The sequence below is a fragment of the Camelus ferus genome, chromosome 14 (genome assembly GCF_009834535.1).
Source record: "Camelus ferus isolate YT-003-E chromosome 14, BCGSAC_Cfer_1.0, whole genome shotgun sequence".
In the NCBI taxonomy this organism is placed as follows: domain Eukaryota; kingdom Metazoa; phylum Chordata; class Mammalia; order Artiodactyla; family Camelidae; genus Camelus; species Camelus ferus.
The window spans coordinates 30244313-30262751 of record NC_045709.1 but is presented as its reverse complement, the minus strand read 5'-3'; positions in this window follow the sequence as shown (position 1 = coordinate 30262751).

Sequence of the window (18439 nt, the reverse complement as noted above, 5' to 3'; positions counted from 1 at the left end):
AATGTACCTGCTGGTATGATTAGCTGAACCAAATGATGGCATTTAAGTAACACCTAAATAATCTTAATTAGGATCTTCAGCTTCTTAGCACTTAGAACTCTACAGATGGATAGTCTTAATTATCAGCCTTTTGATTAGGATAACAGCCCTAATCAAGACGATGTGGGCCTGATAGACAGGGTATCAGTAAATTAATGACTGCTGGTGAGCGGGAGCCTCAGCGAAAAAATAGAGCTGCTTCCTATGAGAAACAGGATGACACGTGTGCCAAGGAAATAATATTGTCAAGAAACACAAAAATCAGAGTGGAGAACGGTGGATTGGGGTTACTGTTTATCCTACCCAAATATACTCAAGACCTTATGTTCTGCACAACTATGTAAATTTAGTGTTTACATAAGATTCAATTCATGCAGGTCATTTTACACGTTTCTAAATTTGGTATCGGCAACTCAGTAAAACCTAACAGATTTGGTATGTGTGAATCAAAACTACTGGAAATGCCTTTCATGTGACAGAAATTATGAGATGGTAACGCAGGAAACAGGAAAAGAGAAAACCCCTTTGTTTACTTGTTTCTCCAGAAAGAGTTTCTTTTCTGAATTTTTTAACTTTCCAAAGTATCACCTGCCTGCCTAACTGGGCATAAAGCGATAGGGACCAGGGTCTTCTCGTAGCTGGATGTGGCCTTCTGGGTTCCAAAGCTTTCCTGGCATCTAATAAAGGGGAGAACAAAGCAAGTGTTGTATTTGCATCTTTCTATTGGACAGTGAATCGATGCAGAACTGATGGAAAGACGGCTTTTACGTATCTCATTTTGCACTTTACTGTCCTAGGTCTTTAGAATAAAGGCTGCTAATGCCAGTTTAGCTTTCACCCAGAAACTTTCCTCAAGGCTCTGTCGCTAGTCCTCAGGGTCTAGGCTCCAATCTAGGCCCCGCCTCCTCCAACTCTTCCTTCTTCTCAGAGCTCACCTGGCAGGGCCTTCCCCTGCTTTTTCCCCACACCATCCCCTCTGTCTAGCATGGATCCTCTTCAAAGACTAGCGAATCCTCAGGGGCACCTTTGCGTCTCACTGAATAAATACTTAAGTTTAGTTTCAGAATTTGATATTTACAACTGGGACGTATTGGTAAATGTTAACACCAGGAATTAGACATACCATCCACTCCCCGATAAAACACAGGAGGCCTAGTCTGGGGGGAAGGGGGGAAGACACATGAACCTGGTCTTGCCTGAGGGGAAGAGAGAAGCAACACGTTTATCACTGGTAAGAGATACATTAAAAATCCACTGCATTGGTGGGGCAATTTTTGAATCCATCACATGTTTGCAAACTATTATCAAATGACGTTTGTTTCATATTTTATGCTTAAATGCTGTATCCTTGGAATAACAGTAATAGTAGTAGTAGTAGTAGTAATAATAATAATAATAATAATAATAATAATAATAATAATAATAATAATAATAATAATAATATGGTGATGATATATACAATCACCACGCATAACTGCTTCCCTTTCACACTAACGCTCACAGTGAGAGACTTCACGCACGCAAAACCACAGGCACCTCACCTCAAAGTTATTCCAGCTCCTGAGAAAGGAAAGCTGTGGAAATATCTCCGTAAACTCGTAGTGACTGCATATTCTGGAGTCTCCCACTCCTTTGACTTCCAAGTCTTCCATCTCATCAACGGGCTTTTCCTCATATGTCTAGCCTCTAAATGTTTTCCAGAATTCTGGCCTAGGTCAGCTTCCTGCAGTAGAACTCTGAATAAACTCATTCACTCCTAATCGTGGACCTTTACTTCTGTACACATTAGTGTCTTCAACCCTGATTCCTTCCAGTGTTCTCAACCCATATCCTCAAATGACTTGCAGATGCTCCAGCCTGGGAAAGCATGTCTGAATCAAAATGCCTTCTCTTCCTTCTCACCCTTATGTCCCCATCATTCAGGCTCAGAATCTTGCAGAATTACTGGCTCTCTCTCCGTACCCTTTGTATGCAATCACTTACTCAGTTTTCCTAACTTTGCCTTCTAGATGTTCCTTGCGTCTGTTTCTGCTTTGTTATTCCCTCTGTTGATTACTCGCGCTCTGCCTTATTCAAGTCCTCTTCATCTCATCTCTAACAGGCTTTCCCACAGTCTTTTCATCCCTGACCTACAAGTTCAACTATTAGAAGTTGAATCAAACACTCCTTAGAGACCAGGATAGAAGCTCTTTACAACTGGAACAAGCCAAGAACAAACACAACCGACTAAATCTAGTCCAGCACCATCTGGAAACACTCACCCATCGTGATCCACTTGGAAAAGCTTTCCTCCCACATTCCCATTCCTGTGTCTGGCTCTTCCCTGTCTGATTTTTTCTATCCATTTTCACTTCTGGAACTCACACCTAGACTTGGCACCCACCTGCGATGCTCAACACTGCGTATTACTTGTCTTCGAATTCCATTCCCATCTCGGTGGTGCCTCCAAGTTCTTAGGGGTGATTTTCTATCATCCACTTTAGCTCTTGGGGTTTCATTTGGTATAGCTACACCTGTCTCCTGGGTGTTCTCATTTCTGCCTATTGTCTCTCTGTCAACTTAAGGCAGAAGCAAATCCTGAGTATCTGCGGACTCAACTCTTTTTTTTTAAATAAACTTTTTAAAAATTTTGGAATAGTTTTAGATTTACCAAAAGGTTGTAAAGATAGCACAGATTGTTCCCATATACTTTACATCCAGTCCCCCTCCCCCATTAACATCTGCATTTGTGTGGCACCATATGGGATTCCCAGAAGGGGCAGCAAGCTTATTCTGCTGACTCAATTCTGATCATACCTTGATCTTTATATGTCACTGGAGAAATTACATCCAGTTGTGACCTATATGCTAAGGCATCAAGTCCTGATTTTAGTAACTGACATATTCCTTCAACACTCAACTTTATTTTCTACTCATGAGTTGTCTAAAAAGTAAAAATAAGATAATAAATAAGATAATAAATAAGTTACTCACTGAAACCCAGATCTCATAAATAAAAGGAAACGTATTATTGTACAGCTAAGGGAAAATTGTTACACAATCACTTGCAGCAAAAAACAAATTTCAACTTTTAGTGGATATAGTGAGAGATCAGCGTTTCATGACACTTGGATTTCCTTGTCATTGCTCCCCCTTCCCTATAATCCATCCTACGTCCAGTCAGTGAAGGGAACTGGAGGCTAATGGTTTTTGCTTCTTGAGAAGGGTGTGGCTCCCAGATCTAGAATTGCTACCTTAGCGCCTCCAACATGTTCATTGTTATTTAAGTTTCTGAACTCCTGGAAGGCATCTACCACTTCTGGTTCAGCCATTCCGAGAGAATGACACAAATGCATACGGAGGTGGAAGGCGAGCCTTCAGACCTCCACCAGCGGCAGAGAAGAGTGGACTGGCTGTCACGTTTGCTGTAAAGGAAGTTACAGTAGCAGGTGGACCACAAAACTGAAGGGACAATGAAAGTCCAGTGCTGCTTCTCAAACTACTCTCAGAAGGAAACTCTTGGTTTCTGAAGAAAAGAAAAAAAAAAAAAAAAAACAGACAAAACACGTCCCTGTTTTCATTTAAAATTGTGGAATTAAAGTTTAGTTCTATTTTTCAGAGATAAATTAATTACATTTCAAACCCTGTCGTGCTTTGTAAGGTTATACTTGAGCTACAAGAGCCACATTGTTCAGTTCTTGACAAATACTCAACTAACAGTATGTCTGCATTGGTGACTATTTTAAAATATAATTTGGATGTCGTTGTTTAGTTTCTCAAACTTGTATTTTCCTTATTATTGCTTGTTATGTTCACCAAGAAAAGTACATCCTTCAAAAGTGGTTAATTAAAGCACAAAATACTGATAAGACTAGCAGTTTACTATTCCTCACCATGAAATAAGAGTAATAAAGTAACTCTACAGCAAATGAGGACTGTGAATCTGAACAGGGTGAGATAAAGTCAGTAGGTGAGTGTGATGGTTCTATGCAAACTTCTGGGAAACCAACGTGTGGATGAAAAGCACGTGGGAGGGATGAAACATGTGAGACCTAGGGATTATTTGCTCAGTGAGCCCCAGTACAGTGTGTGCTATAAAATTTTGTTGAACAGAAACAAGAATCCATTGCAGCTTGCATTTTCATAAAAAAATAAATCAATTGTTTTCCAAGAATAAGTTAAAAATGGCATTTCTCATATAAAATTAATTTTATTGTTTAAGGTATAGAAGACAACAGAGCTACAAAGGCACTGTAGACAGGCACTGTCTAGATAATGAAGACAGGCACAAGTTCACAGTGTTTCTGAGAAGTTAATGGTAAATGCATACCATTTGAAATCAGAAAAAAAGGCTCTTAGCAAAATTCTTTAATCAACTTGCAATGTTAGACATAACATAAAATTAATTGCACACAATATGAAAAATGAGCTACTGTACTCTTTCATGTTAGCATATATTTTAAAGTCAAATAAAATAATATATATTAGGAATGTTAATTAAGTCCTGATACGTGCAGAACATTTTAGGGAGAAAGCACTCAATAACTTTTTGCACTAAAACTTCTTTGTATAAAAATCTTTTTTTGTTTGTTATGTCTTATTGTGAATTATTATTCAGTCAATTGACTAACACCACTGACAAAGATATTTGTTATAAATAATGACATCTCTTGCATTGATATGACACCTATATTTTCTTTAACTTAAAATACACTTTAGTTGTTATATTTCATTATTTTTGAATTATTGATTCCAATATTGATATGACATATATGTGATTCGCTAAAGGGCAATTGATGTCTAAATTTTAAAGAACACTGACAAATCTTCTTTTACTGATGAGTTTTCTTCATACTGGATTGTCTTAAAATCAGGTATTTTTTTTGTTTATAAAGAAAAGGATGATAGATGTCACCAAGGCACTCAAAATGTCATGTGTCAAGGATTCATGCCTCTCTTTGATTTGTTTGCTAGGCGTCTATGCAGGTCTTGCAAACTGTTTCATAATCGACACTAGTCTTAATTGTTAATCTGATCATATCAAAATTCTTGTCCTAAAACTTCCATGATTTCCCATTCACTGATTAATTAAACTTGAACTAAATCTTGCATTCATAATAAAGCCCTCACATCTTTGCCCCAGACTTTCTATTAGGCCTTCTCTGCCACTAATTCCTCAGAGTGCAGAGGTAATCTAGGTTTGGTTTTGCTTTTAAGAACATACCTGTCATTTTCCTCTTAGTCCGTTACACCATTTCCTCCAACTAGAATTTCTTTCCTCAATTCTAATTTTTATACTTGGAGCTTAGGATTCACATTAAATGCCTTCTTCTTATCATCAGAACATATCATCTTCTTTTCCTGAATCTCAGTAGGATGTATTTATATTTCCTTTGAATTGTTTATGATCCTGTGTTTGGTATCTCCCAAATGGGGATTTGTCAGGGAGAAGAGGGACCACATTTTATCTACCTCTCTACTCCTCTCTTTCTCCCAACCATGGTACCTAGCATAGCATCCTGACAATGGCAAATGATCCACATATTTGTAGAAAAAGATAATAAACACTGTAGCATAAATGTAGAAAATGCTCTTAATTTTTTGATAAAGCAATCTGCTGAGAGAATTCTGCTAAGAGATCTAAATGGAAATTCCAAAAATTATACTAGATTCAATAGCCTTCAAAATTCATTTTTATTTTGAGGAGAAAAAAATTAATTGATCAAAAAATGGTGTTAGAAATATAGAACATCTGGGAAATACAAAAACTTCATTACCTAACATCAAACATCCAAACAATTCCAAATGGCTGGAATATTGAATGAATAAATGCATAATAAAAAGTTAGGCACAGACAAATTAGAACATACTTTACAATGCTAACCTCATAAAATAAAAATGTAATTTCTATCAAAAATCATAATCAATGTTAAAAGATCACAGTTTTTTAAATAAATTAAATGTATAAAATAGATATGACAAACCATCATATCTCTAATATGAAAAAAATCTTACAAAGCAATTAAGAATGAATAATTAATATAAAAGTGAGCAAAGAATATGAGCAACATTATCCCAAAGAAAAGTAAAAGTTAATGTCATATAAAAAGATGTTTAACCTTACTAGTAGTCAAAGAAGGAAGGAAACTTTTTTTAAATTAAAAATCGATTTGCCTCTTAGATGAGCAAATATTTAAATATCCTAGAAAACATAGTACTAGCAAGTCTTTGCAGAAAAGGTGTCTGAAATCTTCCACAGGGTGAAAAAACAGAAATCATGCACTATTTAAGAGCAGGGCAAGCCATCAGAATTTTGGAGAGCACTTTCAACAAATGAATCAAAATATAATTAAGGAAATCAATGGCCAACCAAGATCTACTTTCAAGAATTTATCTTATTGACATAACGGCACATGTGTGAAAATACACACGCTGAAGGATATTCACTGTGAGAGTGTTTGGAGTATTGGAAAATCTTAAACAGTCTAGAAATCCTCCGACACAGGACAGGCTAAAGAATGGCACACCCAGACAGTGGCAATTAGACATGATTTTAGGTTGTCAGAGGTGAAGGAAATTTTCTGAAGGAATAAGGACAAACTGAATAGAGCTTACAATAGGTCACTCAGAAATTAAGATTGCAAATACGTGTGAGGCCAAGAGGTAATTAAAAGAAGCAAATTATTACTGAATATTTGCTAAGTGCCAGAAGCTTTATTCTCTTGTTTAAAAAAAATTTGGAGTATAACTGATGTACAATGTTGTGTCAGTTTCAGGTGCAAGCAAAGTGACTACATCCTTTTTCAGATTCCTTTCCATCCTAGGTTATTAAAAGATAATGAATGTAATTCCCCACGCTGCAAAGTAGGTCCTTGTTTATCTATTTCATATATGGTAGTGTGTATCTGTTAATCCCAAACTCCTAATTTGTCCCTCCCCCTTGCTTTCCCCTTTGGTAACCGTAAGTTTGTTTTCTATGTTTGCAAGTCTTTCTGTTTTGTAAATAAATTCCTTTGTATCATTTTTTTTTTTTTTTTAGATTCCACGCAGAAGTGAGACCATATGGTATTTGTCTTTTTCTGACTTACTTCATTTGGTATGATCATCTCTGGGTCCTCGATTCTTTAGTCTTCATAATCGGTCTAAGAGGGTAAATTTTCAGGACATCAGGACAAGATTTTGAATTTAATCTCACTGATTCCAAAGCACACGTTCTCTGTGTTACATCAAAGAGTTCAGTCTCATCTTGTGAGCTGCTCTTTTCTCTCTGTGACCTATGTGTTTTATAGGTGAGGTTAACGGTGCTACAGAAAAAAACGGTGCTAATCTCTATAAAATCAGCTGCTTTTGAATATACATTGTCCTTATGACTTTGGAGTCCAACCTATAGGTAATATAAAAATGTCTACCAAAAATATAACCAAAATCAGATGAATTGACATTTTATTATGAAAACACACAACATATACACTGAAATTGAGGTGCAGGTCAGTTGGCAATTTACATTTATAGTTGTATCACAGTATTTAAATAATTCCATTTTTATCTCAGCTATAACTTTTCTGAAAATAAATGCTTAGCATTGCTCTAAAATATTTCTTCTTCCACTTGAACTTTTTAGGTGTCGCTTCACTCTTCCAAAAGCAGTTATTTAAGAACAAATTTCACATATACTATTCATCCTGCAAAATGCCTTCTTCCTCTGGGTCACGATACAACAGTAACTGTGTTTATAAAAGGCCTGAAGAGAATAAGTTAGTTCCAGAATTAATATTATGTCAATGGACTAATTTTGTTTTCCATTGGCATTACTCATGTTCCTGCATTATAAAAATGCATATATTCACAGGCACAGACAGACATTTAGAATTCCTCATCACTCAAGTGAAAAACACACACACACACACAACCCTTTCTGGCTTCTGAAGTATTGAAAACTGTCAGAGGGCCTTTCATACAAAACCTCTTAAAGACAAGACCATGAAAAGCACATATAAAACCGCAGGGTAAGTGAAATGCTTGTCCAAAGATCCCAAACTTGTGGCATCCTGGGTACAAATCATTATTTTGCTTTTCAACTTACTTTCTGAAAATACATTTATGCTCCTTTGTTCTATTTGTATCTAACGGTGCCTAAGTATAGTTAGCATCAAAAATAAAATCCAGGTCATGAACTTTGGAGTATAATGGGTCATTATTTGAGTTGCAAAAATAAGGGAAAGAAAGCCACATTGCCAAAATCCAAGAAGACCCCACCTTTTTACAACAAAGATGTGAGAATAAGATGTAGACAAGTTGAGACCCAGCTACATTCAGAAGTCGCCTTCCACGTGCCAGGCGCTGTGCCGAGTTCTGGGGACATGCAGGAACAGAAAAGGAAGAGGAGGAGGTGGAGCGAGGTGGGGGGGAGAAGGACACATTTGAGGTGTTTCGGGCACATTTCAAGAGCTTTTCATGCATCCTTTCGTTAAGATCATCACAACTTTGAGGTAGATAATGTGACAATCCCAGGGACATAATTTTTTAGTAAATTTGGGTTTTCAGAGAATCTAACAGAAGTGGTGTTTGGGGCAGAGTCTGTAACTTACGTTACAAAGACAGCAGCTACATAAACATGGCGGTCTGAGTGGGCTGGTTGTAAGATAAAAGACAAAAAAGTGAAAAAAAAATTGTAGTTTTCAAGCCCATGATTAGAACTTTATGGGAGAAAAAAAATCAATATTGTTCTCAGTCATTGCACTCACCATCCTACTGTAGCACAGACGGTTAAAGTCAGAGACAGCCTTGGTGAGACGGGAAATGGAAGGCATCTCAAAATACTTGGCCCTTCTGTGTCCATGTTCCTGTTGCTCCGTGGCTGTGGTCCTCAAAGTGGGAAGTGGGAAATTCCTCAAAACTTTCTGAAGGGTCTGTAGGTTAAAACTATTTTCATAATAAAACTAAGACATCATTTGTGTTGTTCACTGTGTGGCTATGTTTAGCGGTGGTACGTTTGTGGGAGTTGGAAAAGTGATGCCCAATTGTATTAAACACGTTCCGTTTGTCAACCCTCCTGCTCCCAGGAAAAACCAAGGTGCCAGTTTACATAACAGTTAATTATGTAAATAATGCAATTAACCTTTAAGTGTACATACATGTCTCTTTATGTTACCTAGAAAAGTGTGGGAAAATGGAAAGTATCTGAATTTGCTGCCTACAGGTGTGCAATGTTTTTCTTGGGGGAAAATCACTAATTACCTGTTCTCTCCTTGTGGAACCACTTTTACTTGAAAGAACCACTCAGAGAAAAAGAAGGTTGGTCACATTTGGGTGCTTGGCAGACCTTCTAAAAATTGAATGAAGTGAATCTATCACTTTTCAGGAAAGCAACTCACAGTAGCTGTTGCCAATGATAAAAATACAAATTTTCCAAGACTAATCAGAATCTCAGAACACTTCTGTTTATCAACATAAGCTTTACCACCTTCCAATACTTACAGGCTTTTCTGATGAGAAAGTGAATGTGATTCTTGTTTTATATGAAACAGTAAATTGTATCCCAGTTTGGAAAATCTGCATAGGTCATGAACCAATATTCCAAATGCCTGGTACATGATGGTGTAAAATCATTGTTGGGTAAAAGATTTATTCAAAGTGCAAAACAGAACGTTGTCTTTTCATGTAAAGCAGTTCAAACTTTTATTAATATGCTTTCAGATAACACATTGCAATGAACAGTTTTTTTTAATTCCACTTGTCAAGCTTTGGTGTGATATTAAAAAGAATATCCTATGCTAAACAGGTGCACCTTGTTGTTTGTGTGTTTTATGTACAGCAGTTTGTATCTGCAAATCCCAGGCTTCTAATTTATTCCTCCCCCTCCCTCCCCCTGGTAGCCATAGGCTTCTTTTCTATGTTTGTCTGTTTCTGTTTTGTAAATAAGTTCGTTTGTGCCATTATTTTAGATTCCCACATATAAATGATATCATATGATATTCATCTTTTCTCTGACTGACTTCTATCAAATATACATCCATTAAAAAAAGACAAAAAAAGAATATCCACAATTATCTGAAAGAATTTTCCATCTACATGTATGTGCAAGATCAGATTTTTTCCCATACAATTTAAAACAAGAATTGCCACATATTGACTGCAGAAACTGACAGGAGAATACAGGTTCTTCATATTAGGTCAGTCATCAAAGAGATTTACTAAAATGTAAAACAATGTCATTCTTCTTACTCAATTTTTTGAGAAAATATTATTTTTAAAGAATGCATATCACATTATCACACAACACATTTTGTAGTGTTATTTTAATGACATACAAATATTTTTAAACTTCCTTCTGATTTAACGTCTAATGTGGTAAATACTGGTAGACGTGACTCAGGAAAGCAAAAGCTCTTCGAATCTTCAAAAATTCCTCAGAATTTAAAGACTTAACAGCTTGAAAACTGCTGTTCTACAGCAAGCCTACAAAACAAGGCAAAAATACGCTTTTTCAGATTTGTATAATGAAAATATATGTACATTATTTTTAAATGTCATATAGAAGACATCAGGGGAGATGAATAAACGAACGTTAAGATAGATTTACTCCCTTCCTCTCATTGTGGAATCGACGCCTACTTCCTGGAAACTTACTCGAAGCCAGACTTCCTTCAAGTGCCTCCTGAATAAAAACTCAAAGGCTTTATTAGCACTTAAAATTTACAATGGGCTACGAGTGCTTTTATAATTCCCCATAATAATTTCTCCATGAAGACTTCCTAAATAATTGTGACTTAGCCTTTTTTGAATTCTCTCTGGACTTGTGTTTACATCAAGCCGTTTACCACTTCAATGGGATGTGGATTTCCATTGCTCACTAGGTGACTTGAATTTTCTTTGCTTCTAATTATTATTTGAATCTTGGTTCCAAAATCAGATTATAGTAAACTTATTTAGGGGAGAGCGTGTCGTCTTTTGAACCAGCCTCTGTATCTTTCATGATGTTTTGTTTAGATGAGGCCCTGACCCACATTCCATCTTTGATTGTCAAGAAGAAAACCGCCTTGTCCTAAGTTATTATACATATTAATCAGCCTTTAAATATGCTTCATATCCTCCCAGATGTTTCCTCCTTTTGCTTAAAACAGTTGTTTCCATATGTTTATAAGTTACTTGGGCAACTTTAAAATGATTATTTTTATATAATTGTTATAACAACAAAATACAGCCTCTATCTGTTATGTTGTCTGTAATTTAATTTCAAATATTTCAGCATGTGCACTTCCATATATTCACATGTGATTATTTGAAGCCATTTGCAACCTAAGAATGCTTGTTAATATTTGGTGTACCCTCGTTGGTAGACTATAATCAGAAGATTACATCCCATAACCTGTTACTGCAAGTGTTCAGCTGTCTTTGTCTTGATCAGCACTAGATGGCTTGATGATTACCAGTAAGGATGTTGAAGTGAATTAAGTGGTGTTTACAAATTGGCACATTGACTAGAAATATTGTCCAGGCAGCGCAGCAGTTCCACGAATTAGGTCCTTAACTGAGCTCCAAGTCTTGCGTCACTGCAAGCGGAAACATGGCTTTGGAATTCTGAAACAGTCTCCTGTTCAACAACTCAGCAGAGAATCTGACTCCCATTAGAAGGTTAGATGAATCCTTTTGCTAGAACATTGCTGCAGCTGCCTCTGGTGAACCTGTCATCCAGGGGGCTCCCCTGGCATGTGACGAGCCAGCGCTAAGACTTCACTAGCTCACAGTTCAGGTGGAGTGAAGTCTCTCCTGCCTGAGTGTCAGTAACACTTTCATGTGTGGCAGAATTTTGTCTGGAATTAACTTTATTTATAACTTACCACCAGTGATAGAGTTCGTGTGGGAGAAAAGCTGGAACCTACCCAAGGTTACTGATACCTGACAGAAAGAACAAAATCACTATCGATGACCAAACCAATTGAGGTCAGTGCACAACAATATTTCCTATCATTCCACATCGAATTCAAGCTTGCGAATCTGAACACATAAAAGAAAATGGAAAACGTAAATGATAGAGGAAAACCGATATTTAGAAAAACACTGAACAGTAAGAGGGTAAAGTCAAGAAAAAATAATAATGTAAAAGCAGTAAGATGATTTACATCACTGTGCATTTATGGAAATACACACTTTTTAAAGTGTTTTTTCCCTATGCAATTTAATTTCCTTTCTTTTTTTAACTTTATTTTATACATGAATAATATTTTATTTAAAACCCCGGGACATTTTTTCTTGGTATTCCCCATGAACATGCTGTTGCATTGGGCTGGGTAATCAAATCACAATTATATAACTGTGCATTTATAAGTAGTCTTTCTGCACATTATAATTTCCACATATATTACTGTGAGGATGAGTTAATTCAGAAGTGAAATAGATGCGCCAAATCACTTACAACTTTTTAAGTATTATTGTAGAAATAACGTTTAATTAACTTTACATCATATTTAACCTGAAAAAAATGCTTTCCTTAGAAAGGTAGTGAATTGTTAGTTAGGTAATTATACATTTATAGTCTGTGAAATCAGTAATTAAATGGTAACTAAAATGTACTTACATGTTTACACACCATAAAATTACAGTATTTTTAACATACAGTAATTAATTTATATTTAACATACACTTGTGTATGCTTGATTAAATGTCAATTAGGTGCCTATTTGTGAAAAATTAACCATTACCAATTTATGGAAATATTAAGATAAAGCTAACCATTTTGTTCCTTTACATTTTTTATGTTGGATTAAATGTCATCCCCTAATTCATTTTAATTTTTACATTTCTCAGCAAGTATTTTTAAAATATATATAAAGAAATTGACTCTAGTTAATTACATAATTCAGTAAAATGTTAACTTCAAGCACCTAAATGAAATGAAAAATAAACAGAAGTTTTTTTAACCAACAGAGATAATCTTGTTCAGATGCATCAGTAAAGACATTAAAAAAATTTTTTATTAGTTATTTTTCTTGCATCTATTGCTATATTTATACTCTCATTATTTTCCCTATATTTTCTGACTTCTTAGTGATCAATGAGTTGGCTATGTAGAAATTTATCTTAAATATACTTTGTACAAAGCTTAAATAAAATGTAATTTTATAAAACTTCATAATTTTCTTATCACCATTTTTATAATAAACATTGATCTGAAAACGAGTATTGCTCACAGATAGGTAAAAATTAATAAACCTGAATTATTTAACCTATTTTTAATTATATACACATATCTAAATAATGGTGTGTGTAAGAGAGATATTAAAGACCCATAAAACCAGGACAGAGACATAAGGGAAACCCGATGGCATTTTGATTGTGAAATTGTTTCTCATTTGCCTTAGTATTAATTGGTCTCTATCTAAGATATTCCCATTAAAAATTATGTTTCTCCATAGTAGGTTATAGCTATCAATTAACCATGACAATGACATTTTCATAGCAAAAATTCAGCATCTCAAATGTTTAGGAAAATTATGCATTTCAAAATGGAGACCAGAATTCTGAGAACTTTGCAGAGTGAACACACACACACACACACACACCCCAACACACACCCCAAAGGTTAATAGAACACCTGAAAAATACTTATCTGTATAAAGTTCAGCAAGTACAAACACTGTAACCCTTGGTGGAAATCAATCATGTCATTTTCCTATACTGTGTCAAAATAAAATTGCCTGTGGGATATAAGAAAATTGCCCAATCAGAGATTATTTGTTTTCAGAAAATTCTTCTATAGTGATAGCCATACAGATGTTCTCCAGAGTCTTGTGGAAGTGGTCATTGAAGTACCCAGTGTTCAGCAAAAAATGATTAACATTTAGTTTTGTCAAGTAAAGAATGCTATCCTGGAAGATACTGTAATGTTCCACTGTTAGCACACCTTAGCCATGCCAATACACTACTCATATTCATGAAAATCAGTGAAAAAAATGGCAAACAAATCATGTATATCATATACACAAGCAGCTACCAAGGTAATTTTCAACTGATTGTTTTAGTCAAAATATAGAAATTGCTTGGATTTCAAAATACAGAATTGCTGGGGGTAGAAGTCAAATACGAACCAACATGAACAGAGTGACTCAATGCTTCTGAGGGACCATCTCAGCTGTCCAAAGATTAAAGGAGACCAAGGGCCCATCCGGGATGTTCTGCACAAGGGTGTGTCATAGAGAAGCTGACTGACTGTTGCCATTAATCCAAACAACGTCATTACAAAAAACCGTGTCCAATCTGGGCAACACCGGTGTGTATCTTCATAATGAGCTCTCAAACCCCATTCACTGGTAACATAATTAAATTGAAAGCATTCTGACATTGAGCAACATCAGAAACAGGATTCCACCCTTTTCTCTTTTATTCAATTTTCCAACCCTTCCAAAAGCATCTCACCACAGAAGATGCTCATCAATCCTTGTGTATTAAATTCTATGAATGGCGTGACGGAAAGCATTATAGAGAGGCACATGTGAAAATAATGCTATTTTTCTCTTCAGAAGCCCTTTTCCAGTAGTGCTGATAAATTATCCCTGATTTATTCCTACTCTTGATTTATTCTTAGTCTTTTACCAAATGTTCCCCCCACCTCCAATATATGTAAATGCATGCATTTGAAAGAAGGCTTCTCAAAATTAAGATTCACAGAGTGGCTATGGAAACAAGCCATCTATATGATAACATATTTAAAATGAAGACTCTGGATCTTAACGCTCCTAGTAAAAAAGTGTGCCACAAAGTAATAGACAAACAATTTATGTAATTGTCAGAAAATCAAAACCCCTAGAATCTGTGTTGGGATGTGAAATATTTAAGATGTGAATTTGGAACACAACAGGAAACAATTCATTTTTTATTGAAAAGGTAATGGGAAAGAATTTGAGTAATATTTACTAAAGATCTTAATGTAGCTTCAGTTCTTGCTTAGAGAGTATATTAGGCTGATATCTACACACCTATATACTAATATTCATCCTTCTACAGATAAATGCTTCTCACACAGGAGAAACCTGAGTGGATATCTGTGGTCTCTGTTTAATCACTTATTTTAAACTAAGTTCACGAGTTATTTAACTATTCTTAATTAAACTTCCAATTATTTTCATTGAAAAGCATCCACCCCCTCCAAAAAAAGCACACACATATTTAACCCTGTAATACTACCAAAAATTATGAAAATCAATACCTTAAGGTAAGGTTAAGAAGGAATTAATTTAGCTATAGCTAAATATATTAAGTGATCGGCAGCCTCTGGAAAGACACCACCTTGAAGTAGCAAGAAGGTGGCAAAAAATAAACAAACAAGCAAAAAAAAAAAAAAAAAAAAAGACCTTGCCCTCAAGAAATGGGGAGATGGAGGTAAAGCATGAACTTATAGAGCTCATAAAAAGACCAAGAAAGAAATAAAATCATCAAGAGTAAGATGGCAATATTAAAAGGAGTTTAATTACAAAAGTAATTAGAAAAGAAAAATGAGAAATGAAGCAAAAGAAATAGAAACAAAGAATTACAAGGAAGAGTGAAATCTTGATTGTAGCAGAAGACCAAAAAGTGAAATTGTAATTTCATGTCAATGCCACTGGAGAAAGAATTGAGTTAATACAGGAGAAAATATATTTAAACATAAAAATCCACATGGGAAGGACAACATAGAAAGGAAAGATGGGTCCTGGTCAGCAGCTCCAGCTGATGTCCCAGCAAACTGACCACATCAATCAGTCATGTCGGGGAGCCATCTTGAAAAAGGGATTTCCAGCCTCTGTCAAGCTATCTCAGGCGATGCCTGGTGGAGCCAAGATCAACCATCCCTGCCAAGAACTTTACAGAGTGCAGATGTGAAGGCAAAATAAAAAATTATCATTTTAAGTCATTAAATGTTGGTCTGGTTTATTAAACAGCAATAAATGACTGTATCTTTGGCATTATATATTACAAAACAAAATGAAAATCCTTCTGTAAAAATGCTTTAAAAATCGATTATCTGTAAATAAATGTCTATACACTGAGGACTAGGAATAATGGACCGTTCTTGGTAGGATGAGGCAGGAGATCTGTCTGCTTATTTTATGGGTTTGATGACCTGGGAAACATGGTTTGGGTATGTGCATTGTTAAAATGACCGTTTGATTCATTTTTACAGCTAAGTAGTTAAATGATTCTACTTCTTTTTTAGACAGACTAATCTTGATATTGTATGAATATTTCAAACATAATAGGTCAAAATGAAAGTGCCATGCACATAGAAGAGGAGGCGGAAAGTGTCTACATGTTGAGAATGCCATCTTGATTTAAGTATATTAAATGCTATACTAAAATGTTCTTAATATCACTATACATTTTTCTCTGTAAATTTGGTTGATCAGTGAAAATGTCTATTCATCTGAAAGTATTGTAATAGAAATATAACCATTAAAATAACATTAAGATTTCCCCATGAGAAATATTTCAATTTCTTTATAGAAAAAAAATGAAAAAAATTATGCAAGTTAAAAATACAAACTGATAGGAAAGCTACATTTGAAAGAAAATTGTGAATTATCTTATGATTTTACACATTTGACAGTTACACTAGGCGAAGTAATAATATAGTTCTCTTAAAAGTCAGAACCCTGTCAAACATCTGTTTTCAGGGGAAATTATTAGATTTAATGGGTAATTCATCTACTTATATTTTCATATTGCTTAGTCATTTCTAAGATATCTTGCAAGATATCACACTCATGGCTTTCTTAATATTTTAATGGGTGTAAATTTTCTCATTGAATCTCAAAACTTAAATCAAGCAGAATCACATATTTTATTTGACTTGGAGACAGAAATACTAGGAAATCTGGTATTTTGCCTCCTATCATTTATTTCAAGCATTTTCCTTCCAAATCTTTTGTTGTTGTCATTTAGCTTCCTTTAAAATATTCTGCAGAAGTAGTTTTTAATTGTAGGAAAATATCAATTTTCAGTTGTTAATATTTCTCTCCTGTAAATGGAAAAAAATGGGTCTGAATCCAATTCATATGCAAATTGCAAAGTATTGGTATCAGGTAAGTACATTAACTTAAATATTCAACTTAGTGCATTGGTTAATTCATGCACTGATTTACTCTACAAAGTAATGCAACTACAACAGGACATTTAGATTTTTGCCTTAATATTTGATATGTTTACAACAAGTATCAACATTTTGTTAGATTATGCAAAAGAAATTTTGATAAATTTACTAATGAAAAATTTCCAAGGAAATTTATTTCAGCCAGTAGTCATGGAACACAACCCCCCCAAACTTGTCAAGCTTTGCCTCCCTTGAAAATTCGGTTCTGTCTCCAAGTCCCAGACTCGTTTTCCCTTTGCTTTGGATGAGCCATGTCTCCCATTTCCATCACAAGGCTGCTAGGTAGTGAAATCATTGTGTCATTTACTTTGTCCCGATCTATCTTCAATTCTTTATTGTGCTTGGCTGGTTGAGCCTGAGTATATTAACGCTCTGAGGTTGTAGTTCACACTTTCACATAGAGAAAAAAGGCTTTGGAAACCATTTATAGACAATTACGAGGTACTATATTAAGAGCACATGTAAGCAGTTTACTAATGTACGTAAAGGTAGAGAGATTTCATTAACTGGACATTACAAACAGTAATGAATAAATAGTATTGCTTAATTGTCTTATTTATTCTTATAACCTTTAAAATTCCCAGAAATATCTGGGAAATATCTTATCTATATAGGTGTAGATACGACAATGAGAGGGAAATTAAATATATTTCATGACTAATGATTATATAAACTGAAAATTTAGAAGCTAAGTTACTAGTGTTCTTTTATATCCACGGCAAATTAAATGTCAGTTTTGCATTTTTCCATTTTCAGCTAAGTTCACATAAGATCCTGGTTTTCATAATTTTCTATCAACCTCAGGAGAATATAAATATAAAAAATATTTGTACATAGTTCGCATTTTTGTTACCAATAGAATCCTTTTTGCCCACCAAAAGTTAGGTGTAATTATATTATTGATGAAAACATCCTTTGTTTAGCTTTTTTAGTATCTGTAGATAAGTTAGCTTAATGATGTATCTTTGGTGTATTCAGCCTGCACCGTTGGCCTTGAAGAAACAGGATTACCTCCTAATGGACACTTGACCTGGAGTGGACGGTAACCATATTGGCTCCAGTGGAGGGCACAGAATTGACTGCCTTGAGAACAAGTCTGCTATTTACGTCTCTCAACAAAATTTACTCTCATTTATTACACAGGTAATATGCATTGTATTAATACATGTTTTACTAACATATGTATAAATACTCCTTTAAAGGTTTTACATAAATAATTCAGTGAAAATATATTTGTTTTAAGTAATGATGTTTTATCTTTTCAGAGATAATTTCTTTTGTAATTAGATTAAAAAT